This window comes from Manis pentadactyla, chromosome 2 (genome assembly GCF_030020395.1).
Source record: "Manis pentadactyla isolate mManPen7 chromosome 2, mManPen7.hap1, whole genome shotgun sequence".
In the NCBI taxonomy this organism is placed as follows: Eukaryota; Metazoa; Chordata; class Mammalia; order Pholidota; family Manidae; genus Manis; species Manis pentadactyla.
Window position 1 is genome coordinate 158,428,763 of NC_080020.1, and position 26,447 is coordinate 158,455,209.

At 48.6% G+C, this 26,447-nt stretch overlaps 1 protein-coding gene across 3 annotated transcripts in view; it reads left to right on the forward strand.

Moving 5' to 3' along the window:
* The first annotated feature begins 9,478 nt into the window (after positions 1-9,478).
* PSD4 (pleckstrin and Sec7 domain containing 4) overlaps positions 9,479-26,447 on the forward strand; it is a 33,393-nt gene continuing 16,424 nt past the window's right edge. For 2 of the 3 annotated variants that reach the window (XM_036930623.2, XM_057497016.1), the window contains exon 1: positions 9,479-9,822. The gene's annotated coding sequence lies outside the window, so the exon portion shown is untranslated. Of the gene's footprint in view, positions 9,823-10,066; positions 10,089-26,447 lie in introns of those variants that run through there. The other variant, XM_036930625.2, reaches the window with a different exon arrangement.

Consider the following 26,447-nt stretch of genomic DNA (forward strand, 5'->3'; position numbering starts at 1 on the left):
ACATCAGTGCCTGATTATTAATTCAACAACCTTGTTCACCAAGCACCTGCTCTATGTCAGCTCTGTGCTGGAGGCAGCACACACTGTTCCCTAAGGAGCTAAGCCAGGGGTGTGAACCTGTTCAAATGCACACACGTCATTGGTAGTATTTTTACATAGTCAATTTGCATTTCCAGTTTTTGTCTTGTTTCTTACGTGCTGTGGTGTGAATCAGGGAAATAATGATTCCTTCTCCTTAGATATGGGGACCCAAGGGCACAAATTGGGTGTCTCTATGTCCCTGCTGTGAGAGCCACAAAAATCTCAGTAGAAGGGAGTGTGATGGAATGAAGTGAGAAGAAGAAAGGTGTGGCTAGTGTATGAAGGATCCCAGCAGAGACAGCCAAGCCACAATTAAAACCGAGCAACAGATTTTGTCTCAAGCACCCACCCCACAGGGCCAGATGCCCAGGCCTGGCCAAGTGCCTTATTTTTGGCCCTTTTCTTTCCCTGAAGCCCACAGCCTGCCTCATTCTAGCTGCCAAACCCCAATGCCTGTACCTCTGTGGCCATCTTCTGTAAAGGAGCTGACATTTCCCAACCTCCCCCAGCCACAGACCAACATGCTTTGCTAAACACAGAGCCCTTTTAAGCCAGGAGGGCAGAGCTGACATTTATGGTTATCTCTAAACCAAATTCTTGGGCAGAACTCCCACCCCGTCAGGCCAGAGCAACCCCTAGTGAAAGTGTATGTTTGTATCTCCTTTGGAGGCACTCAATAAGGGAGACATGCTGTAAGGAGCAGAGACAAAGGGAGCCAGCAACAGAGAGAGCTGGTGTCCAGACGGGCCATTTTCAGGTAAACAATGGAAATCTCTGATGTGAAGTCAGAAGGCCCAGGAATAAGGTCTTGCTCCACCACTTAATAGCTGGATGATTTTGAATAAGCTACGTAAGCTTCCTGAAGCTCATTGTATTCATTTGGAAAAACCAAGATCATAATACTTCTCAGAGCTGTTTTGACGATTACATAGCATAGGTTAAAGTATTCGGTATAAAGCTCTCTGTAAGAACTGATTTAATATTGTGATAACCCAAGTGTCTCCAGATGTTGCAGAGTGTGGAGGCAAAGCAGATCACACCCTCTGAATCCTGGTCCTGACCCTGCTTCCTCTGAAGTCCCTCACTGCCCCCTGACACGAAGCCACTCACCATCCTCCAATCTGGTATATCTGGGATGACCCATGAGGAGCCCTCTCTCACGTCTGTCCAACCTTTGCCCAAAACTTCTGCCACTTACCTCCCTCCTCTCCTTTTTATCCTTCAATGTCTGCGCAAGGGCAGTGTCTCCAGATAATCCAAGAGCCTCCGGTTCTCAAGGTGCCCCAGGGGGTTCCAAAACGGAGAAAGAACATCTCTTTCCGCAGCTCTTGTACCACTAGGTGGCACTTGTGTCCCCAAATAGCACTCAGTGCTGCCCTTCAATCCCCAGCAGAAAACCTGGCCTGTGATCATTTGTTTCAGTAAGATACACATTCCCAAGAAGCAACATTTTGCAAGCACTGAAGTCTGACCCTGACTTAAAACAGAAACACGAGGAAGCAGGCTGCAGAGATGCCGCCCATGGTCTCCTGTTCACACTGTCTGCAGAACAACTCTCTAATGCCGCCTTTTGGGAGGATGGTTTTTGCTTTGCAAGTGAAAACTGCAATGTCCCCAATTCTTTGCCCAGAAATAAGGATGCACCTGTCCCAAATATCTTTCCAAGTGTTCATTTTTCTTATGACAGCTTTATTGCCCTGAAGTGACAATTTCCCTTTCAGCCATCCACACCAAGTTTTCAATGAGGTTAGGAAGGAAGATCAGTCCAGGACTTCCCAGTGCCTGGTGATTCTCCTCCTCCCAGCAGACTCTAGAGGAGGGACTTTTCCCTAGGAGCCCAGAAATATAGGTCTGTGGGACCATTCTGCCTCCTGTCAATATCCCGATCATACTTCCCAATGCTTTTTCCCCAGTTAACTCAGGAGCAATAGAATAAAATTATATTTATGAACTTCTCACTGGTTGTAAAAGATTTGGTGAAGGCAAATGATGATGGTTTCACAAAACCTGTGACATTAATATCAGGTGACACTTGTTTTTTCTTTCTTTTAATATAAATTCACTGAGTTACCACGCTCAAGTTCAGATCACGCATGACCTCATTAGGTATGTGAGGAAATTTAGATTCTGAACAATCAAGAGCCATTAACAAATTTTAAGCGACAAGGTAAAAGGTTATGATTATCACCTTTTTATTGAGGTGCAATTCACAATTTCCTGCATGAATTTTAAATGCTCAGTTCATGAGTTTGACAAATGCATACAATTTTGTGTAACCACCACCTCTCTGAAAAAGTCAAACATTTCCATAACTCCTGAAAATTGTTTTATGCCTCTTTCTAATCAATTCTCCCCACCCAAGAGGTAACCACTGTTCTGATTTCTATCCCCATAGATGAGCTGTGTCCTCTTCACAGCCTCATATAAATGGAATCATACAGTGCATAATCTTTCTTATTTGGATTCTTCCTCTCAACATAATGCTTTTGAGGTTCATCCACACTGTCATGGGAAATCAGTATGTTGTCTTTTTCTATAGCTGATTAGTATTCCAATTTATGAATAAATCACAACTGTTTATTCATAGCATTTTGAGTTGTTTCCAATTTTTATATATGACAAATAGAGCAGTTGTGAATATTCTTTTTATAAGTCTTCTCATGGACATTTATTTTCAGTTCTCTTGGGGAAATAGCTAGGAATGGAATGTCTGGGTTACATAGTAGATGTATGTTTAATTTTCCATGCAATTGTCAAACTGCCTTCCAAAAGGGTGGCACCATTTTACATCAGCAAAGTATGAGGATAGGAGTTGTTCCATTCCCTTGTCCATATTTGGTATTATCAGTGTTCAAATTTTAGCCACGTATGGGGGATGGTGTGGTATCTCATATGATTATTTTGCACTAGTGAAATTGAACATCTTCTCGTGTGCTGATTGGCCATTTATTTATCTTTTATTGTAAAGTGTCTATTCAAGTCTTTTAGCCATTATTCTCAGTGGTTTGTCCTTTTTTTATTGATCTGTAGCTGCTGACAATGATCTGGATGTTTCTTCTGTCAGATACATGTTTTGTGAATATAGTCTCACTATCTGGAGCTTGCCGATTCATTTTCCTAACAGGGTATTTTGATGAACAGAACAAAAAAAAATTTTTATGAAGTCCAATTTACCCATTCTTTTTATCAAGTTGTAGAAAAATCTTTGCCTCCTGGAAAGTTGCAAAGTTTTCCTCCTGTTTTCTTCTAGATATTTATAGTTTTGGTTCTTTATATTTAGGTCTATGATCTATTTTGAGCTAATTTTATGTTTGGCATGAGGTAAGACATAAGGTTCTTTTTTCTTTTGCAATAGCTTTACTGAGATATAATCATTCACACACCATACAATTCACCCATTTAAAGTGTATAATCCAATGGCTTTTAGTATTGTGAAGGCTAGTTTTATGTGTCAGCTTGACTGGGCTAAGGGATGCCCAGATAGCTGGTAACACATTACTTCGGGGTGTGTCTGAGGGTGTCTCTGGAAGAGATCAGCATTTGAATCAGTAGACTAAGAACACGGACTCAGCAATGCCAGTGGACACCTGCCAATCCATTGAGGGCTGAGTAGAACACAAAGGCAGAAGAAGGGTGAATTCGATCTCTTTGCTGGAGTTAGGACTCCTATCTTCTCTAGCCCTTGGACATAAGCTCCCCTGGTTCTCGGGCCTTTGGATTTGGACCATGACTTATCTTACCAGTTTTCCTGCTTCTCTAGTTTGTAGATGGCAAATCATCAGCCAATGCCTATAGTCAATCTTCTCTTCTGTCTATCTGTGTATCCTCCTGGTTCTGGTTTTCTGGAGAACCTTGACTAATATGAGTTTATTTGTCGAGTTATGCAACTATCACGCCACAGTCAGTTTCATCACCCCAAAAAGAAACCCGCTATCTGTTTCCCCTTACCCCCAGGCCTATACAACCACTCATCTACTTTCGGTCTCTACAGATCTGCCTATTCTGAACATTTTAAATAGTGGAAATATCACAGTATGTGGTGTTTTGTGACTGTGTTTTCTTTCACTTAGCATAGTGTTTTTGAAGTTAATACATACTGTAGTATTATGCCCCAGACGGCTGAATAATATTTCATTTATTTATTTATTCATTCATTGATCAGATGATGGGCATTTGGAATGCTCCACTTTTGGGTGTCATGAATAAAGCTGCTATGAACATTCAGGTACACATTTTGTGTGGATATGTATTTTCATTTCTTTTGTATCTGTACCCATAAATGTGATTCTTAGGTCATGTAGTACTTCTATGTTTAACTGAGAACTGCCAAGCTGTTTTCTAAAGATGCCAGATCATTTTAGAATCCCACCAGCAGTGTACAAGGATTCACTTTCTCCATATCCTCACCAATACCATTATTATCTTTTTTATCACAGCCAGCATAATGGGTATGAGGTACTCTCTCAAGGTGGTTTTGGTTTGCATTTCTCTGATGGTTAATATTCTTGAACATCTTTTCTTGTTCTTATTGGCTATTTGTGTATCTTATTTGGAGAAATGTCTATTCAGATACTTTGTGTTTTAGTTGGGTTATCAGTCTGCTTGTTTTTGAGTTGAAAGTTTTCTTTACATATCTAGATATAAGGCCAAGGTTCATTTTATTTTTTTTTTTTACCACATGGATTTCTAGGCATTCCAGAACCATTTGTGGAAAGATTTTCCTTTTTCCATTGAATTAGCTTGACACCTTTGTCAAAAGGTGCCAATTGACCATATGTATGTGTGGATCTGTATTTGAACAGTCTAACTCTACTACATTGATTTGTTTATCTGTCTTTGTGCCATCTCAGTTTGAATTGTTTACTAATTTGATTTCTTTTTTGACCCATGGGTTATGTAGAAGTGTTCTGTTTGATTTCCAAATATTTGGTTATTTTCTAGATAAAATACTATTGCTTGTTGATTTATAATTTAATTCCACTATGATCGAGAAGATATGATCTACATGAGTCAACCCATTGAAATTTAGAGATTGTTTGATAATCATCTGTATGGTCAGCCTTGGTTAATGTTTCATATGTACTTGAAAACATTCTGCTGTTGATAACATAATATCCTATAACGTTAATTTGGTAAAGCTGAATGACAATGTCTAAATCTTCTATACCTTTATTGATTTTGTGTGAACTTGCATTGTTGATTACTGTCCCTTAGTGTGTTAAAATATTCCCAGGGATGTTAAAATATTCAACTATAATTGTGTATTTTATATTTCTCCCCTTGGTTCTTTCAATTTCTGCTTGATGTATTTGAAAGTTCTGTTGACATGTACACATTTATAATTGTTATGTCCTCTTGATGAATTGATCCTTTTATCTTTATAAAATGACACTTTTATTTCTGGGAATAATCTATGTATTACAGACTTTGTTTAAAACTAATATAACCACACAAAGTTTTCTCAGGCTTAGTATTTACATAATATATTTTTTCCCATCCCTTTACTTTCAACCTGTCTGGGTCTTGTTTTCTTAGCCATTTTGGCAAGCTCTACCTTTTAATTGGAGTGTGTAATGTAACTATTGGTGTTTTCAATCTAGCTATTTGTTTTATATGTGTCCCCTCTGATCTTGGCTGGTATTTTCCTTACTTTCCTGACTTCTTTAATTTTTTAGTAATTGTTTTTATATCCTCTACTGGGCTTTACTCTGAATTAATTTTATAAAACTTCACATAGAAGAACCTTACAATATGTTTCCTGTATTTTGTGCTTTCTTGTCATATCCTTTGCTTCTAGATGTGTTATAAATCCCCCAATACATTATTTTTAAAATTTAAATTGTCAATTGACTTTTTAAAAATTATCTTTTCCAGCTTTATTGAGGTATAATTGATAAATGACATTGTAAGTTATGTAAATTGCTTTTAAGTCATTTAATACAAGAAAGAAAAAGTCTTTTATATTTACTTGTATATTTATCATTCTCAGTTCTTTATGTTTCTTTCAGTAGATTCTAATTTTTTTTCTTATATCATTCCCTGCATCTTGAAGAATTTCTTTAATTTTCTTGTAGCATGGATCTGCTGGCAAAAACTCAGGTTTTGTTTATTTGCACATATCTTTATTTGGCTTTCTATTTAAAATATGTTATTTACTAGATACAAAACTATCAGTTGATAGCTTTTTTTATTTTCCAGCATTTTAAACTGATGTTCCATTGTTTTCTGGCCTACATTATTTCTAATGAGAAGTTAGCCATCATTCCTATTATTAGGTCCTTGTATGCAATGTGTAGTTTTCCCTCTGGCTCCTTATAAGATTTTTCCCTTTGTCTCTGTTAAGCCAGAAACTGAATTTTCACCATCTGAGATATCACCCAGCATGCAAGCCAGTAAATTTGCATATTCCAGTTTTCATAGATACTGTCAGAAAATAGGAGACAGTTTATGACTCACAGTAATAGCAGAGTAACATTATTGCATAGGCTTCCCCAGCCCCAATTCCTGCAGGGTAATATGATAAAGGTCATATGTTGCCACATGTGGGCCATGTTATAGCAGAGGAACCTCAATAATGGGAGGCCCTGATCTTACACAGGGGAAGCTGACAAACCTGTACATCTTCCTCTCTAGAGGGGAAAGACTGAAGAGTCTCTTCATTCCAGGATAATAAAAGTAGAGATGTTTCCTCTCTCTGGAACAGACTTATTCATGTTCGATTTGGTTGTTTATTTTAAAAATAATGGGATCATATTTCTGCTCAAATTCCCTATCTATTCACCCATTATATCTATCTTTTGCTGTAGGTTAACATCTTTAATATAGTTTTCATTTGAATTCTTTATCCTGATTCCAACATCTTGTTTGTCCATAGGTATGATATTGTAATATAATAAGAAATACAAATTTGGTCTTTGCCCCTGGTTCCTGAAACAGAGCCCCTTAGTACCTTTGTAATTTCCTGAGTGATAGGGGTGATAGAAGCATCTTTTGTTACAATTTTTTTCCCCAGGTCCTGAGATAGCTCTACAGTGATAAAGGTGAAAGAGACATCTTGTGTTTTTTATAACAACTTCCTCACAAAAATACATGGGTTTACAGTTATGAGATGAGTTTTGGAAAGCCCATAGGGATGGGGGCTTGTTGCCAGAGGAATCAATCATGTGATTAGAAGGTTGGAATTTTCATCCCACCCCTTGAATGATCTCATTCAAGGAGTGGAGAGGGTCTGGAGACTGAGTTCAATCACCAATGATCAATGATTTAATCAACATACCTATGTCATGAACCACCATAAAACCCCTAAGTAACAGGGTTTGGAGAGATTCTGGGTCAGTAAATGTATCTACATGCCAGGAGGGTGGCATGCCTGGGGATGGTATGGAAGCTGTGGGCCCTTCCCATATCTTGCCCTATGTACCTCTTCTATTTGATTACTCCTGAGTTATACCTTTATAATAAACCAATAATAGTAAGTAAAGTACACTTCTGGATTCTGTTAGCCACTATAGGAAATTATCAAACCTGAGAAGGGGGATCCTATGAACTCTTACTTTATAGCTGGTTGGAAGTATAGATGACAGCCTGGGACTTGGCATCTAAACTGGTGGACAGTCTTTTGCTTAACCTGTAGCATCTGCACTAACTCTGGGTAATTACAATCATAAGTGATTTGTAAGACACCCAGTTGGTATCCAGAGATTGAAGAACTGCTTAATGTGAGGGAAGAACCCAAATGTTTGATGTCAGAGGTATTAAGAGTGTAGAGGGAAATAGTTTTCCCTTAGTGAACAAGGTTTTTCCTTTAGTGGGTCTATATTAATTGACTGCATTTTTCCCCCTCTTGACAAGGTTCACATTTTTCTGTTTCTTTGAATGCCTAATAATTTTTTGTTGAATAGTGGACATTGTGTATGACATATTGTTCTGGATTCTGTTATTTTCCTCTGAAGAGTCAAGTTTTGTTCTAGCAGGGAGTTATATTTCTAGAAGCTCACCTCAGTTTCACAGAAGCTTGGTTTTAGACTTTGGATGTATTTCCTTTGGTTTTGTCCTAATCCTAGGGTATATCCCTGGCATGTGGTTTTAATCTTTAAGTGTGGCCATTCTGGAGTTTCAGTGGAAATTCCACCGTGTTTACCAAGCCTAAGATAGCATGACCTGAATGCCAAATTCCCCAGCAGCAGACAGCTCACTGCGCAAATTTCTGCCCATCTATTGTTTTCCTTTGGATTATTTAAACTCTTGCCCCATGTATGTTCATTCAGGAATCAGCCAAGGATTTGAGGGGAGTTTGTATGCAGATTTTGGGCCTCTCCCTTTTGTGGCTCCCTCCTTTCCAGTACCTTCCCCTTCGGGAGCACAATCCCCTCCACAGGACCAGTTTTCATCACAGGTACCGCCCCTGCTAGGCTGCAACATTTTGGAGTATTTGGTTCAACCTTCTCTCCCATAGTGTCTGGTTAGTGCTTGACATATATAGTAGGTGCACATGAATGTTTGTAGAGTGGACAAATGAATTGATTTATTATAGGACTGTTGACCTTACATCAGATGTAGAGCATGGCTTCTGGGGCCTATCTGGCTGTGTGACCTTGGTCAGGTTATGTAACCTCTCTGTGCCTCAGTTTCCTCATTATGAGGAAACCTTCCTACCTCATATGGTAGCTGTTAAGTGTAAAATGTGTTTAGACAGGTAGAGAGCTATGGCCCGGCACATAGTTAACAGGATAAATACTAGCTGTTGTTGTTTGTAGAGAGCCTGGCCAGCTCCATTTTAGGCATCATCAGATAAAAAGACAGATTTCCCCAGGGGCTGCCAATCTCTAGGGGAGCTAAAAACATCACTGCTGTCCCAGAGATATGGAACCACTTAAGTTAGACTTCCACATAGGGTGCCTTATACACTTAAATAAATAGAAACCAGACATGCCATCAAGTGGGATGTTGAAAAAAATAAGAGCTTCTTACCTGGTTTGCTAAAATACGTTTAAGCTACAAAACACAACTATTTTCCATCACGCCACCAATTCCCAAAACAGCTAGCAAAAAGTTCACCCAAGTCAAGTAACCGATAGCTGAAATTCTCAACTCAAATACAGCGATTTTTTTTTTGCGCCTACGAAATAAATAATAAGTAATGGTCCTGTAGGGACTCTGAGTTGTCTCCCTACTCAGGGCGACCAAACCTGGGCCTGGCCTCTGCTCCCGGTTTTTGCACTGGAGGAGTAAACCGAGGGGTCGGAGAGCCCGCGGCCAGCTCGGGAGAGGCAGGTGGGCGGTGGAGCAGAGAGGCCCCCGCCCCGCCCCTCCGCCCACGCCACCGCCAGACCAGTCGGACCGCTTCGCCCCCGGCCCGCCCCGCCCCGGCCCCCGCCCTCCCTCCCGGAAACCCGGTCCTCCTTCTCTGCCGGAGCCGGCCCGGCCCGGTCCAGCCGCTCAGGGCCCCGCGCCTGGTCGCCCCTGGTTCTCCGCACTGCACAGTCCCCAACCCCGCCTCTGGCCGCCCCCGGCCCGCGCAGCCTCCTCGGCCCAGCGCCTGGACGCCCCCGGCCCCGCGCAGCCGCCTGCGGCCCAGCGCCGGCACGCCCTCGGCCCCGTGCCTGGACGCTCTCAGCCCCGCGCCTGGACGCCCCCGGCCCGCGCCTGGAGGCCCGGGACCGCGCCCTGTAGAAGCCTGGACGCCGGCCGTGGGGCGCCCGGGGCGCCTGGAGGCCCAAGCAGGAGCCCCGCGGGAAATGGGTAAGGGCACGTGGTGAGGGCAGGGCTGGGGCACCACGACCCGTGGGCACCTGCGATGTAGCTGTGGGGCCTTGGCAATGTGATCAAGGGGTCTGGAGCCGGGAAGAGGCTGCAGGGCGGTGGAGAGCCCGCGGGGGACCCTGGGAATCCAACCTAATAGGGTGGCAGGGACAGGGACAGCAAGGGGACATTGGCTGTGCCCCTCCAGGAGAGCCTGCCCACGTCTGGAGAGCAGGAGGATCCCTGAAAGCCATCCAGTATTAGAGGTAGGTGGTATGAGGGCGTCACTGCCTGTCTCCCAGGCCCTGTGCCTCTGTGGCCCCCTGATGCTCCTGACCATGGCCCTCCTCCCTTCAGGCACCTGCTTGGTGGGAGCCTGGCTGGCCTGCAGGCTGTCCCCAGAGTGCTAGCTCTTCTCCACCCCCTTGGAGGCTGGCCCCTCTCTTTGGCCCTTCTGGGTGTGTCTGGCCAGAAAGCCTCAGATATTCTTGGGAGAAGGTAAACAGTGTCTGCTCAGCTGACAAGCTCACATCCCCCTCTAGTACTCCATTGTGGTCGGAGAATTGAGTCTAGCTTGTTGGTCAGTAGGAGGATAGAGTCAGGGATGTGAGTTCCTTGCAGGTTTTTTCCAGCTTGCAAGATGGATTTTGCTGTCCAGTCAGTGTTCCCACCCACAGCCAGTGTCTGTGTCCTGCAGGTCCAGGTCAGGGAGCCAGCATCAGGTGAAGAACTGGGCCATGCAGGGCTCCACCTGCCCTTGCACCTCTTTAGCCCAGCCCTTCCCCTACAGCTGACTGAATGTAATTAGCAATTAATTGGATGTCCTTGAGTCCCTCTGCCTAAGTAACAGCAAGCTCAAGTCTAGATAGCAGGTAGTGCTGAGTGATTCATTCTTTTCTTCCAGACACCTTATTTCCTCTATGTGGGGGTATGTAGAAGAGTCATTCATTCATTCACTCACTCACTCACTCACTCATTCATTCATTCAGCAAATATTGACTGAGTGCCAACTAATCAGGCCTGTAGGCACTGGGGATACAAATGCTCTCGTTTACATATGAGCCCTAGGAGAGAGAAAATACACAAGCAAGCAGATGAATCACATGGTTTCAGAGGGTGAGAAGTGCTGTAAAAAACAAAGCAGGTTGATGATGGGCATGACAGTGAAACAAATAGGAACTGGCCTTGCTAGAAAAGGTAGCAAATGGACTTTCTACATGAGGTGGAAAATGGTATCATTTTCAGGCCCTAAAACTCTGGGGGCACAGGGTGGGATGTCCCCTGTTAGTGTAAGCAGGGACTTAGAAGCTGCTCATGGGGACCAGTGAGCAGTAGATGAGTAGCCCCTCTCTGGAGTCCTGGATGCTTACTACTTGTTGGGAGGTTTAAATCTAAGGCAGAGCTTTAAGCTTCTGTTTATGATGGGGTGCTCTGTTGGCTCGCTCCCCCATTTGCTCATTCATTCAACAAATTCATACTGAGGGCGCATGTGTTCCAGGCACGTTCCTGGCATCAAGGGCACATCAGTGGACAGTCTCTCCCCTCACAGCGCTTATTTGGTGGGGAGAAATGGACAGTAACCCATAACAGCAATTGCAACACCATGTCAGATAAATGCTGTGAAGAAAAGCGAAGTGGCTTATGGGGTTGAAGGTGACGGGTGCTGCTGTGTTCAGTAAGTGGTCAGACAAGCAGTGCTGAGATGAAATTTGAGCAGACTTGAATGTATGTGAGACAGGGTCCTGTGCCTGGGAGAAGAACATTCTAGGCAGAGGGAACAGTAAATGCAAATGTCCTGAGGTGTGAACGGGGCCTGAGCGCACTGGGCATGCTGGAGGAACAGGAGGGAGGCCAGTGTGACTTGGAGGCGAGCAGCATCTCAGAGACTTCTGTTAGAGAAGGCAGAGGTGGGGTTCAGCCTGGTGACCAGAGGCTTCCAGGAAAACAGATGATGCTCCCAGCAGAAGATGCTGCCCAGCAGACTCAGAGTCAAGCCTGTGGTTCACTAGGAACAGGTGATGCCCAGAGATGGAGACTGTGTCTCCTGGCAGGAGAGGTGTCACTTGCTTTTCTTACATCCGGCATCCATCAAAGCATCATGGGCCCACACAGAGCTAGAATGGGAGATGGACCCTGAGTTTTCCACAAGTAAGGACTCTAGAAACTAGATATGGGGAAAATAATGGTTATCTTCTAGGAAAATTCCAGTAATCTTTGGTTCTTAAATTAGTTAGGTGATCTCATTAGTAGGCTTAAAAGAAAAGCAGGAGAATATTATAATAATTGACATTCATTGAGCAGGTACTATGTGCCAGGCTCTCCTTTGAGCACTGTATGTGCAAACCAAATAATCCTTACAGCAAGTCAATGAGGTAAATACTGTCCTATTTGACAGATGAGAAAACTGAGGCATGGAGAGAATAAGAAAGTTGCCTACTTTTATACAGCTAGTAAGTGAGAATTAGGATTTACAATCAAGTGTTCCAATTTTACAGCCAAGTGCCCTGGGGTGGGGGTGGGGGGCAGGTTTAGCTGAAGGGATGTTTGTCCCCAGTGGAGAAAGCTCCCCTAAGAGCAGGGGGGTGCTAGTGAAAAGACAGTAGGGGTTATGAGCCTATTCCACTTACTTTCTTCTTTCAAGATGATATTTGCTTTGGTTAGAAATTCTTTTAAAAATATTTTTAAAGTTACTACTTACATGAGTTAAAAATCTTTTCACAAATGTTAATTCAGACAGCCCTTAAGGTACACAGTGAACAGTCTCCCTCCCTTTCCTGTCGTCTGATCCCCAGTTCTCTTCTTCAGGGGGAGTGTCTTGAGAGTAATCCCCAAGAGAGATGTTCTATTTGTAAATGAGCATATCCGTATGTATACTTTCTCTTTTCTCTTTTTTTACACGAATGGTAATTATACTCAGGTCTATACCTATTTTTTAAAGTATATTTCTTCCGATTCAGGACATACAGCTGTCCTTCATCCTGTCTACATGAACATGTACTATCTCCCTGAACGGACGCGGCGTCTTTCCCTAGGCAGTCCTCTGAGGGCTCCCGGGTTGTTTCCCCATGTTTGTTTCTCGGTTTGCTGTGACAGACAGAACTGCATTAAGCCTTCTTGTACCTACAGCTTCGCTCACTTCTGTGACTCTCTCAGTGGGAGAAACTCATAAACGTGGAATACTGATTTAAAAGCTATGTGTATTTTAGATTTTGACAGATGGTGCCAGCCTGCTTCCCAAAGACACCGTATAACTTAGACCTCCTGAGACTGCTTGTTTCCCGACAGCATCTCCAACTTGGTGATGTCAACTTTTTGTTCTTGCCACTTGGACAGATTTAAAAAGTGGCATCGTGCTGTAGTTTTAATAGGTATGTGTAGTGAGAGGCATTATGAGGCTCACATATGTTTTAAGCTATTTGTCTTTCCCTTTCTGTGGACTGTTCCTGTCCTTGGCCAATGGTTTAAATGAGGTTTTCATCTCTTCGTGGTTGTTACTGAACTATAAGGGGGCTTATTATGATTTCCTCTTCATCCCTCACCTCCAGTCCCACTCACTGCCCCTTGCCAGTTTCCCCTTTCCTTGTGAGCCGCAGCCATTCTGATACAATTATGATTTATTTACCCTGAGATCTGGATGTATTTTAGAGAAATACATGATGTTGATTTATATATGCATGCATTTTAAACTTACATAAATTGTATTATGCTACAAACCATGATCTTACTTTTTCAATCTGAAGCTATTTCTAGAAGCATCGATCTGCCTGCTGTGGGTGCCCTTGGGTGGTGGTTCTGGTTGCTGCTTTGTGCCCCGTAGCTGGAACTGTGGAATTATCATGACAGTTGATTCTCAGTGGCTTGGCCTAGAAAGATTGTTTGGAGAAATGCCTTTATGGGAGTGAGCTGGGAGGATGAAGAGGATGTGATAGATGGAAAGGAGAATGGGGATGGGAGCAGAGATGGCCAGAAGCCCAGCAGGAGGACGTGCCGGTGTGTGAAGTTATCAGGAACATCCAGAGATGCCCACAGATTGCTGGGGTCACAGTTCAGGATGAGAGAGGCTGGGGATCTTAGATGTCAGTGTTGGGCTTTCCCTAAAGGTGGCACCAGAGGCAGTGGAGTGGGGCCAAGTCAGGAAAGATTTTCAAGAGCAGGAGTGAATTGGTAAGGGCTATGCACATGACCCTGAGAGGCCAGAGGTCCCTGCGGTCTCCAGATAAGAGAGGAGTGCGAACCGGGCAAGGAGGGCTCAGCTGGGCTTGCCGGGGAGGGGAGGCATGAGGGGTCTAGGCTGTTGTCAAGTCTGTAACAGGGAAGCGGGTGGGTGGGGGCGCTGCAGACAAGCCCCAGGAGGGAGGTAGGGCACATGGACAGGTGCACGTCCATGGGCACACGGGCATGCTGTAGGGCCTGCTACTAACACTGATGTCCTGTTCAGCTAGAGGATTCTTGTTGGCAGTGAGGACTGCTGGCTGGGTTGGGGTTTGTGACCCTTCAGCAAGTAGGTGGCGGATGAACCCATGGGGGTGGGTGAGGTCACCCCAGGAGAGAGTTAAGGGAGAGTGGCCCAGTGGAAATAGAGCCTAGGGCAGACATGCAGGCTGAAGTGGATGGCCAGGCTGAGCCAGCCAAGGAGGGCAGGAGGCTCTCCAGCTCTGCCCTCTGCTAGGAATGCCCTCAGCATGGGAACCTGCGGGACGGACGGGATCCCCATCTTCCTGGCCCTCAGTGGGGCCTTGGAGGATGCATAGGCATGACAGGCGGACAGGAGGCCAAGGGACTCAGGAGGCCCCGGTGTGCGGCTTGAGCTCTTCTCCCTGGGATGAGCTCTGAGGCACCAAGGCTGTTCCTGCTGGAAGCTGTCAAGCCAGCTGTCCTCTCTGTCCCTGTTGGGCGACTGCTGATGGAGCTGGATCAGCTCCGGCAGCACAGAGAGGGCGCTGGGAAGCCCAGGATTTCATGCCACAGGCAGGGCTAAGACAGGCACCCCAGGGAAGTAAAAGAGCCTTCAGGTGGCCCTAGGCAATCCTTGCTCTGAGTTTTGTCTTCATCCCTTGCTGTGTCAGAGCGTACCTGTTCTGTCATATGTAACATCAGACCCTTGCTTGCCTGCTAACTGTGAGCCTGAGTTCCCACTCAGCAGGAAATGGCTCAGGGCTCTCATTCTGAGGAGACAGACTCCCAGTTCTTTCTCCAAAGGAGTAAGTATTGGAAGGTTGAGATTCAGCTCTACAGAGTATCTACTCCTTTACATATCTTGTCATGATTTTGACATGAGTTTTCCACCTATACTATTTCATTTAACGTTTTTTCTTTGAATACACACAATTTGAAAAAAAAAAAAACAGCATAAAGTTGGCATGGTCCTTAGCAAAAGCATCTATGAATTACAGGTTTGCTGCATGAGGTACATATTTTTAATTCATATTCAAATAAATACCTAGCTATTTAAAAATGTCATTATGTGTATCACATACCTACTTAGGTAAACACAGCTTTAGATTCATGGATTCATGGAGGAGATGATCTCTGCCATGTAGGAGGGGGGGAAACTTTCCCTCTAGCCTCTTAGATCCAGTCACTGGGAGCTGCAAATTAAACTGACAAAAAAAAGATTAACAGTAGAGAAGTTTATTGGCATGTACATGGGGAGCCGATCAAACTGGTCGCTGACTTGTTAAGTGGTTTAAGGTAAAGGCCTCAGGTACCTAACTTAGTAGGGGGAGGGAGGGGGTAGAAAACAGCTTCTATGGAAAGAACGAGTAGGTTTCTTGAAGAAAGACAAGCAAAGGGGTTTTTAGAACAAATGAGAGATAAGAACGTTTGTGCTAATATTCATGTCTCCAAGTGTGAGGGAGTCTCCCTCAGGGCCATACATCCTAGAGAAGGCACTTGGGGTAGGATCTTTTGAGCTCTCCTTTCTTGGGGTGGATTGGTCCTGAAGATGGAATTTTAGGGCAGCCTTATTTCCCCGAAGTTGCTGCTTTTAAGCAGATAAGGAAAGCTCTGAGAAGGCTTCCTTTTCCATCTGTCTGATCTCAAGTAGCTTCACCTTAAGATTGTCTTCATACCAACTTTCTGTGTAGGACCCCACACCAACATCAGAGAGGTCATGGTGGCAGCCACCTGCGAGGTGGTGACAGTAAGGGTCAAAAACAACCCCCCTGCAGGCCCTCTCAGGCACTCTGCCATCCCACAAGAGTGAGGACAGGTTGGCAAAGAACCTCCCAGTCTGTAGAGTGAGCAGAAATATTCAGTTATTATTTAATTCAACAAAGTTAATTTTCTAAAACCTTTATTATTTTTCCTGATGATAAACATAATACATACTTATTTTTAAAAACTAGATACATACTAAAAAAGCATAAAGGGCTTAAAATGTGTACCATTATCATGCACACGTAGCCATTACCAACCAATATTTTGGTATACTATTGCCCAAGTACACAAGTTTTTAGAAAATTGAGATCATGCTCAATATATAATTGGTTTTCTTAATAATATGCAGTATCTCTCCACTTGATTAAATACCCTCCTCAAACAAGATAGTTCAAGGTTGCCGAGCTTCACCCTGGGGCTGTATGAATGTACCATAATCTGTGTATCCCTTTCCTGACAGTGGGTGCTGAGGCTGCGAGCATTTTTGTCCTTATAAGTAACTCTTTGCATGTGTATTTCAGCGCATGTTTGTGAGCATCCGGGTGCCGAGGGGGATTGGGGATGGAGGTGAATAACTCCGGAGTCTGCTCCTTGTTTGTCTGAGGACAGACCCAGGACAAGTGGCCTCGAGTGCCCATCTAAGAACAGAGTTGGGAGGGAGCAGAGAAGGGGAGACTTGGGAGAGAAAGGCTGGGGCTGGACTTTGCTGCTGAGGACAATAGGAAGATGGGCCTGGACATCTGTCCACAGGTCCACTGTTTGCCAGGGTTTGGCTGTCCACAGGCAGGTGGGGACAGCCCCTCAAGGCTCCTGTGCCTGCCAAGGAATTGTACAGTCAAATCCGGAAGATAGAAGTCATCATCCACTGTTATAATCACTCTCTGCCTGTGTCCAGGAAACCAGGGGCAGTGCTGGTGCCCACTTAGGTGCCAGGAGGTTGGTGTGAGGTCCTGAGGGATGAACTCCCTCCCTCTGTTCATTGGCCTGCCTCACAGCTTTACCCTCCTGTTCTAAGACACAGGCCTCAGGACAGGAAGCCTTCACTCCTCCCTTCCTCCAGATCTCTGCTCCAGTCCTCAGGGCATCCACGGTCAAGCTGGCCAGCATGACTGTAAACATCTAACCTGGCAGAGGAATGTTTAGGGAGGTAGGCATCTTCCAGTCTGGCCTACCTGAGGGCCTAGGTCTGTGGAGGCTGGAGAGCAGGAGGGATCAGGGCCCTTTCTGGAGGAAGGAGCATGTGGCTGCCTTGCCCTCAGGGCTCCCTATAGGACAGAACTTTTACAAAGAGAAATTCAGGGACATGAGAGTCTGTTGAGCTGCTTCTGGCCTTGGCCCTCATCCTGCCCAGCAGGTGGTAACCCCAGAAGGATGATAATGAGCATCATCAGCTCAGAAATTGTTACAAACTTGGAGTTGGGAGAAATGAGTTCAGGCTCACACTGTCAATAGCCCTGTTCATTTGGAAAGGCCTGCTCCTTCATATCAGCAGTATGCAGATGGTAATGGGGTACAGAAGAAAGGGTAAGTGCCGGGGTTTGACAGTCCTGGATTCAAATCAGCCTGAGTAAGTACTCTGACCCTCAGTCTCCTCATCTATTGTGTCGCACAGTCATAATAACACTGCATCCCCACCCCAGCCTTGTGGGGCTTGGATTTACAGCTTGTAAAGGGCCTCCATTCCCCTTCTGCACTCAGTTTGTGAGATGCCACCCCCCCACCTGTACTGAGCAGCCTCTGAGGGCACACAGGAAGTGGCTCACCTCAAGGGAGGCAGGAAGGAGCTTTCTGGCATGGCTGTATGCACATGGGCTGTGGTCATGTTAGGAGGCTATGTGTCCTCAGGCCCCAGGGAGGGGTCTGTGGGCTGGGTAGGGAACCCCAGGAGTTGTGGGGTGACACAGCAGATCGAAGCTGAGTGTTGGCAGGGGCTCTGAGGGCAGGAGCCAGCTTCCCTTTACCTTGCCCTCATCCAGGCCACACTGCCTCCTAGCTGGAGGCCCTGCTTACATGTGCCAGGGATTTCCCCATTCAGAGTTCCACTCCTTGCAATCTTGGGAAAGAGATGAAAGTCGTAGGAGACAGAACAGAGTTGGTGACTTCTGGAGTTGGTTGGCTGTAAGCAGAAACTACCCCCCTACCCATACCCCATGTCTCCCCAAACACACACACCATGCAAGACCCATTGCCTGGGAGGAAAGGGGAGAGGCAGGTCCCACTTCCCATGGTCTTGTCTGAGTGATCAAGGAAGACAAGATGAGCAGCTTTGACTCATTCATTCACCAAGTGGTTGTGGAGCACTTGCACCCGGCACTCTGCCCCCCACCTGGGTGCAGCTGAGGTGAGCGGGCCAGCCCTCGCCCTTGAGGGGTCAGTAGTCGGGGGAGTGCACGGGCACATGGACATGTGGAGGGGGTGGATCACTGGCTCCTCTCCCAACCAGCTGCCGAGCAGCCCAGGACCACTGGGTGGTGTGCGGGCAAGCTGATGAGGGTGGACCTGGAGTGAGACTCGAGGAAGTGAGGGAGGTCCCCACCTCCCAGGTTACCTCAGGGTTGTCTGCCTCCTCATGTCCCCAGCACCCCCTTCTCTTTAATCTCCATGTGGTCACACTGCGGGGCCACCTCGCTCCTTGTCCTTCTAGACTTTCCAGTAGCATTTTACACAGCTGACCACTTCCTCCGTTAAGGGTGCCTCCTCTTGTGTGACGACAGGCTCTCTCCATGTTTCTCTCACCTCCTTGCAGTCCCTTGTCACTCTCCTCTGCAGACTGCTGGGTCGGCTCCATGGCAGCCTGGACCGCCTTTCTGCTGCCCACACACAGGCCGCAGCCCAGCCCCTCCCGGCAACTCCAGGTGTGCTTCTCAATTGCCTTTTGCATTTCACAGATACCTCCAACCTAATACTAAAAAACTCAAACTCCTTATTTTCTTCTCTGAGCCTCATCTCCCCATTTTCTTCCCATTGCAGCAAATGCCATTCCCACCTACCCCCTGACTCAGCAGGAAACCTAGATATTGCCCCGACCTCTTGCCCATCTTTACACCTTGCATCAACCTAAGTGGCCGGTCCTGCCAGTCATCCCCTACATACCCAAGTCCTGTCTCCCTCTGCTGTTTCTGCCCTCTTCAAGCCACTGCCCGCCTCCCCTGGGCTGCCCCCAGCTCTCTGACTCTTCTCCCTGCTCCCTCAACAGTCCATTCTCCACACAACAGCAGATGGTCTTAAAAATTCAGAAACGCTGCATGATCTGTGCGTTCCCTGCCTCTGCACATGCTCACCACTGGGGCTTGTGGGGTCTGGCCTGCCGCCCGCCCCGTCTTCCCCACTCCCCGTGGCTGCTGCACAGGCCACGTTGCCTTGCTTCCTCTTCTTGGAACTCAGGGAGGCCTTCCTGGTTCCCTCTGCCTAAAGTGCAACTCCACACTCTGCACTGGCTCCTTTGCCCGGGATATAAAGCCCCCCTGCGCGTCCTGACTTCCCACCGCAGCGAGTTCTCCTAACACGTGATCATCACAATTTGTAACCAGATGTTGATTACATAGTCTGCTTGCTTATTGTCTCTTGCTAGATAGGAAGCTCCCTGAGGACTGGGGTCCTGTGTTCTGTTCCTGATGGGTCAGCAGCTTCTCGCATAGGGAGCAGGTGCTGCCTGAGCCACAGCCACGCTCCAGACACCCTGTGAGGCTGGAAGCCTGAGAGGAGGGCTTGCCTTTAGGCCTGGGTGACTTCAGGTTTCTGGCTTACACAGCTGGACATGGTGTTGTGAAATCCCAAGTACAGAAGGAGGAGTGGCCTGGGGGAGGTCATGAGTCAGGTTTGCCCTGCACTGAGTTTGAGGTGTTCATGCGATGAACCTGTCCCTCAGGTCTGCCAGCCCCAGACTGTGGACAGTGGGGCACCATCTGTAAAAGTTCCAGCCACAGCTGACAAGCTGTTGCATAAAATGTGTCCTGTTCTCCTACCTCCCATCTCTATAATGACCTGGAGGTCCTGGTTTGAACTAGGCGTCTCAGCCTTCACTGAATGTGGCCACTGCAGCACAGTCCAGCTCGGCCTTCAGCCCCTGCTGCAGCCCCCTTCCCTTCCTCTTCCCCACCCTGGCTCTGTGCCACATGTGCATGCAGGGTGACCTGCCCACAGGTGCAGCCCTGCCCACCACCCTCGCCTTCCCCTTCTCCCCAGGTCTAGGGCTGCACAGAGCAGTGTGAAATGCCTGAGGAGGAGGAGGCCACGGGGCCTGGGGTCCAGCATGTGGTGAGGAAAGGCCTGGCAGGCGGGTGGGTCCCTGGGGACTCCTTGTCCTGGGTTGGGGGCTGTAGCTGGAGGAGGGCTGGAACGAGAGCTGGGCCCTCTCAACCAGGGGCCTGACCTGAGGGCTTGCTGCTTATGGGACTTGCAAGCAGAGGGGCCTCCTGGGCACTGGGATTTATGAGGGCTAGAGCTCAGGGTGGGCCCTCAGCAGGTAAGTTGGCCGAGGTTGAGGCCAGAGTACTGGATATGGAGGGAGAAGAAGAGAGTACAGCGAATGTGGCTCCCCTCACCTCTGTCTCATGTTCATGGTCACCTCACCTCTGTCTCATGTTCATGGTCACCTGTGACCTGTGTCCCGTGGACACACATTGGGAATTCAGCCATGGGAGCAGGTGATGGTTGTTACATGTAGTCAGATGCTCTGAGTTCTAACCCAGCTTTGTGACTTCCCAGCTGTGCAACTCTGGGCACTGGCTTAATCTCTCTGAGCCTGCTTCCTTATCCATGTACTGGATATGGTCATGCTTCCAAATAGGTGGGAGGACCAGCTGGGGTGCTGCTGGGGGACAGCCATATCAGACGCCTTTCTTACTTGCACAGACATGAGCATGCAAAATCACAGCGCCATTCATGAGACAGAAGAAGAGTTACCAGGCCCAGAGCCCTCTTGTGTCCCACTGGCTGCCCTGAAGGAGCCTTAGCTGGGGCAGAGATGAGAACTTGGTGGCTGAGCTACAGGAGGGAGGGGGTGGGGCCTGCCCACAGTCAGGGCGTAGCACCTTCCCCTTTTCCTCTCCCGGGCCCTGGGCTGGGGAGAAGGGCGTCCCCCCAGACTCTCTGCTCCCTGTGGAGAGTGGGAGCTGACAGGGTGCGGGGGCATGGGGAAGGGGCCCAGAGCCGCTGGGTCTGGGTGCTGGTAGGAAGTGTGGGTGGGAGCAGCTGGGGGCCCAGGAGGCTGGGGCGGGAGGGGCTGGCATGTGGTTCTGAGGGGAACGGAAGTCGGAAGCACCAGCCGCCACGTTCTCCATTCTCAGGGCTGAGGGCTGTGCAGCAGGGAGGCCTGCTCACCCATCCCTGGTTGCTGTGGAGGTGAGCAAGGTGGGCCTGCCTGGGTGGGGGCTGGGAGGAGGCCCCCTGCATGTGTACCTGCTGTGAGCCTAGGGGGCTACACCCCCACCTTCCCCTACCCCCTCTGCATCCCCCTCTTTCCCCAGCCTGTCCCCTCCCAGTGTGGCCCGGCCTCTGACTCGGGCTCTGGTGTCCCTAGAGCATCTGGGGGTCTGCAGTGGGGAAAGACGAAGGCCCGAGGAGGCCATTCCCTGGGTTCCCGGCCACTGCTGAGCCAGACACTGGGTGTCCAGTGGGGCTGTTGTGACCAGAGGCCCAACTGAGCCTTAATCCCTGGACCCTGGAGGCTTTGGGGCCGAGGCAGCTTTGGGTGTATCAGGCAGGGGCTCAGACTCAGCCTCTCCCATCAGGGGCTCCCCAAGCCACTTTGCCTTTTGGGTGTGGGTTAGAGGCAGGGACTCCATTTGCTGGCTGACCAGGGCAGCTCTGGTTTAGGCCTGTTGAGCTGCACAGGAACCATCTCATTCTAAAGTGTCCCTGTCAGGGACACAGCAGGGTGTTCTGGTTGTAGCTGTTATCCTCATGGTAACCAGGCCTTGGAGGGAAGTCCCCCAGCTCCTGCCCCTTACCCCAGGGCCTGAGGCCCTGCAGTTGGGGCCACTCCTCTGCTGAAAGCTGGGAAGGGTGACTTGTCATCAGCTGATAATAAATGATCCTCAGCACTGATGGACCTTCACCAGCCTTGAAGGAAGACGGGCCAGTATCCCCAGTCTCCTGGGGCTTTCGGGTAGCACAGATCTCCCTCCTCCTGTGGATGAGGAACCACCCAGCCTGGGATTAGCCTCTGAGCTGCTGAGCAGTTTGTCAAGTGAGGCAGAGACCGAAACAGAGGAAAGGGTGAGGGAGGCCCAGCCTGGTCCCAGCCCTCCCAGGGGTCCTTGTCCTTCCTGGGAAACAGCTGCTCTGCAGGCACACGAGCAGTCTGTCCCCGTCCCCTCTGCCCTCTCCTCCCTCACGGCCTGGGTCCCACCACAGGGCCCTCAGTCCCAGGGCTGCCCCTCTCCTCTGTGCACATCTGCATGCAGGCTCCTTCCGCATGGGCAGGATGTGGGGCACCCCAGCCTTGACTCTCACGGTGCTCTGACCCCAGGTCCAGGCAGGGGCGGGCCACTCTCCTGCAACTGCAAACAGGGTATCTCTCCCCTTGGCCCCTGACCACAGCAGCGGCATCCCTCGTGTGGCTCCTCTCCCGGGCCAGGCAGGGACAGGACACGTCGCCTCTACTGTCTCTGATGGGCCAGGAACCTTTGCTTTTTCCAGAGGAAGGAGACAGTTCCAGGGCAAAAGCAAGCTTAAAGGGAGACAGACAGACAGACACCCGGTCCAGATGGGAGGTTCAGGGCCAACTCCTAGAGGAGGCTGAAAGCTGAGAGAGACCACTGTGTTGTTTGTATTTATTTTAGCTTCTCTAAACAGACCTACAAAGTAGCCAATTGACTGAGCAGGACGTAATATTTCTGAACACGTACCAAGGACCAGGCCTGCCTCCCCACTTTATAACAGGCCTGTGGTGGAGCTTTACTCCCTCATATTTCCTTATTTTGCAGGTAAGGAGCCAGGTGAGGTTTTGACCAGAGTCACATGGCTACCAGCTATAGCTGGGACCTGAGGCCAGCCTATGAGCCCCCAGGTGCATGCTGAGGGCAGGGCGTTCTAGGTGTCCCCTCTCCCAGCCTCCTGTGGCCCCTGCTCTTGGGAGTGCAAGGCTGCATGCCCAGGCAGGGGTGAAAAACAAACTCAGCAAGTCAACCCAGGTGCCACATGGGCTCCTTCCTGTCCCCAAGATCAAACAGAAGTTTTCTTGAAGCCCAGGGTGGGGTGCATGGGGATGGGAGGGACTGTGTCCTCTTGGTCCCCCGAGTCAGTGTCTGTGTCCTTGGCCTCCTGTCAGCCAGCTGCCAGCCAGCTGCAGGCTCAGCCCCTGGAATGTTCCCCACTGCGTTCAAGCAGGAGGCCCTGGGGGCGCTCTCCTTCCCCACCTCAGCTCCCTCCTGCTGCTTCCCATCACCAGCTTCTGGAACAGCCATTCCTTTTCTCCCAGAACTTATCCTTAAACTTCCTGAGCCATCAAGTTGCTTAGAAAAATCAAGGACCACTTTGAGGGGTAACAAAGTGAGGCATGTGGCAGAGGCTTTCTCCCTCCTTTGTTCTGGTTAGGTGACCTGAGACAAGAGATTTCACTAAACACCAACGGTTAAAAAAAGTAAACCAAGATAATTCTAGATGCGTGAGGCCTGGGGTCTGCTCCCCAGTTCCCGGCTTGCCTCTGCCTAGGGGCTGCCGTCTACCTCCTGGAAACAGGCTGGTCTCCACCCCCGACCCTTGCAGGGCCAGACTGCCCTCCTCCAGGTGACTGCTGGGGCAACCTCGCCCCTCAGGTCCTCCTACCCCTTCATTTGGGGAGGAGCAGTACAAAAAGGAGAAGAAAGAGAGAGAAAGGAAAGGAGGAAGGAAGGAAGAAGAAAGAAACACCTTAAACTCAGTATAATCGGTGTCCCTTCCCCAAGCCGGTGGCACAGATGGGTGAAGGAATGGCTTGTCCTCAAGCCTCCTCTCTGTCCAGCTGCTGCCTGGGAACCAGGACCCATCGTTGCACTTTGGCTTCTGGCCTGGCAGGAGGCTACTTCTGGGGAAGTTCTGCCTTCAGGGCACTGGGCCTCCTGGGAGGAAGGTGTCACTGGCTCACGGGCAGAAAGAGAAAGTCCTACTATCCTAATGATGTTAAACCTCCTTCAAGCCTGTGTCCCAGTGTCTAGGAAGCTCGTTGAGGATCCACCCCACCCCCCACCTCTCCTTTCCTCCCTTTTCTCTCTCCCTCCCTCTCACCTTACCTACCTCTCCCCCTCCCCCCTCCCTCCCTCTTATTTTCACAAACATTTCTGGACTACCACCTCTGAGGCCAGCAGGCACTGCACTGGGCTTTGGGGAAACAGTTGAATTCAGGTGGCTGTCTGCTTCATAAGGAAGTCATGGTTCATTCAAGTCATGAATGCCCAAGGGAATGGTTTGTGGGTGGGAAGAGAGGGAGATGCTGCAAAGAGCCGCAGGCCTGGGGTCCCAGGCCCCTGACTTACTGGCTGGGCTACCTGGGCATGTTTCTGAAAGTCTCTGAGCTGTAGCTTCCTTGTTAGTAAGAAGGAGATGCTATCCCTTGCTTCATTCATGGGGTCCTGGAGTCCAGAAGGGAGAACTGCAGAAGGCGGAATACAGATGAGCTCCGGGCTGTGAAGCCAAGCTGGGTGACTGGCCCATTGCAGGGGCCTGGAACATTCCTTTCCCCTTCCTCATGGGATTGGGTTGCCAGATAAAATACGGAATGCCCGGTTCAACTTGAAATTCAGATAAACAGTAAAATTTAGTATAAATATGTCCCAAATGTTGGGCATCCTGTTTATCTGCTAACCATGGCCGCTCCACCGTGAAGCATGTGCTGTCCACGTGGAGGTGCCCACCGGGAGCCAGGACCATCTCCCACCAGGTTCTGTAACCCCAGGAATCTCCTGGCTGGTCCTGAACTCATCAGCAGGAACCTGTAACTTTCTAACCCACTTGAACTGTAGTATAATGATATGTGCCCAAACACTGCCGCAGAGAGTGGGTACACCACAGGCAGCCACCAACACAATTCAGTCATTCAGCTTCCATGTGAGACAGCCGTGAACCGGAGGCAGAGAACCTACTTCTTGGCACTTTGTTTCTGGGGAGGGGAGGCAGACTAGAACCATGGGAGTAAGCTAGCTGGGAATTACACAGTGGGATAAACACTCCCAAGTAGGAGAGCGGGGGTGGAGGGGAGCCAGGTTGAGTTTAATTGTTTCAGAGTCCTGGCCCAGTCAGACCGCATACCACTTCCCCCACCGAACTCCATCTGTCTGTCTCTACTTCCTCTTCGTTCCCCAGTCCCCCCCACCTCCCTGAGGCTCCAGAAATCTGCTCTCTTCTCTTCGGTCTCTGCAAAGCTGCTGCAGCCTCTCTGAGTTTTTCCTCCTTTGAATCCACCGAGGGATACCTGGTTCCTTCTGGCAGGCAAATCCGGTCCTCATTCACATCTACCATAGTCATTAGCTTTACCTGTATGGCCGATTTCTTCCATGAACATGTTGATTTACAAGTACGTATTTGAAAAGAGGGGCGTGTGGGACTCCTGTCTTACGAAAACCTGTAGGGCACCCTTTCCACTGGCCTCTGTCCACCCTTTCCCACTCCAGTTGTTGGCATTTGAACTTTTCCTGTCCAGTGATTGCACTGATGAGAGTACGAGAGTTGATGTCATCCAGGGAAATGCTCTGATGTCCACAGGGATGTGCTTCTAAGTCTGGCACACGTTCAGATGGAGAAATGAAGACTGGAGAAGGGGCCTCAGGAGGGGTGCCATTAGGCACGAATAGACCAGGCCTTGGCAGGGAGGGAGGGTGAAGGGAGGTCAGCCTTAGGACCTTGGAGGGGAGCTGGGGTTTCTGTGTTCAAGTACCTGTGAACCAGGTGCTTCTCCACTTCCCTGGTTGGGGCTCTCTTCATAGGGTTTCCTGGGCCCCATAGGTGCTTGAGAAGGTGGGGTGTCTCACCTCCTTATATGTGGACATCCTCTGGGGAGGGAGGTCTAGACCCAGAGGGGTTGCCCAAGGTAGACAGTGGGTCCGAGGCTCACGCGTCCCTTCCCTCCTGGAACTAGGCTGGTGGCAGGTCTTACCCAGAGAGGGCAGAGCGTTGAAGAGGGCTGGTACTGCTTAGGGGGGCAGGGTAGGCAGGTATTGCCCCCTGGGCCAACCCAGAACCTAGAGGTGCCATGTGATTCCTCAGCCTCTACCCCAGAGGTGGGGAGTGGGGTGGAGAGTGAACCCAGGGTGAAGGCTGCAGGCTGAGCCTTGGAAGCTGGAGACCCAGAGGTGAAGTATGGCGGACTGAAGCTTCAGAATCATGAGGCCAAGGCTACTCCATGGCGAGCAAAGGGTGCTGGGAACCCAGCAAGGGGTTGGGTTTTGGAGGGACTTCTGGGGGTGCTTCCAGAGGAATAAGAAATTGAAATTCATGGTTGTCCTGCTGTGTTTCTCCCAGGCACCCTCCTGAAGAAGGCACAGGGCCAA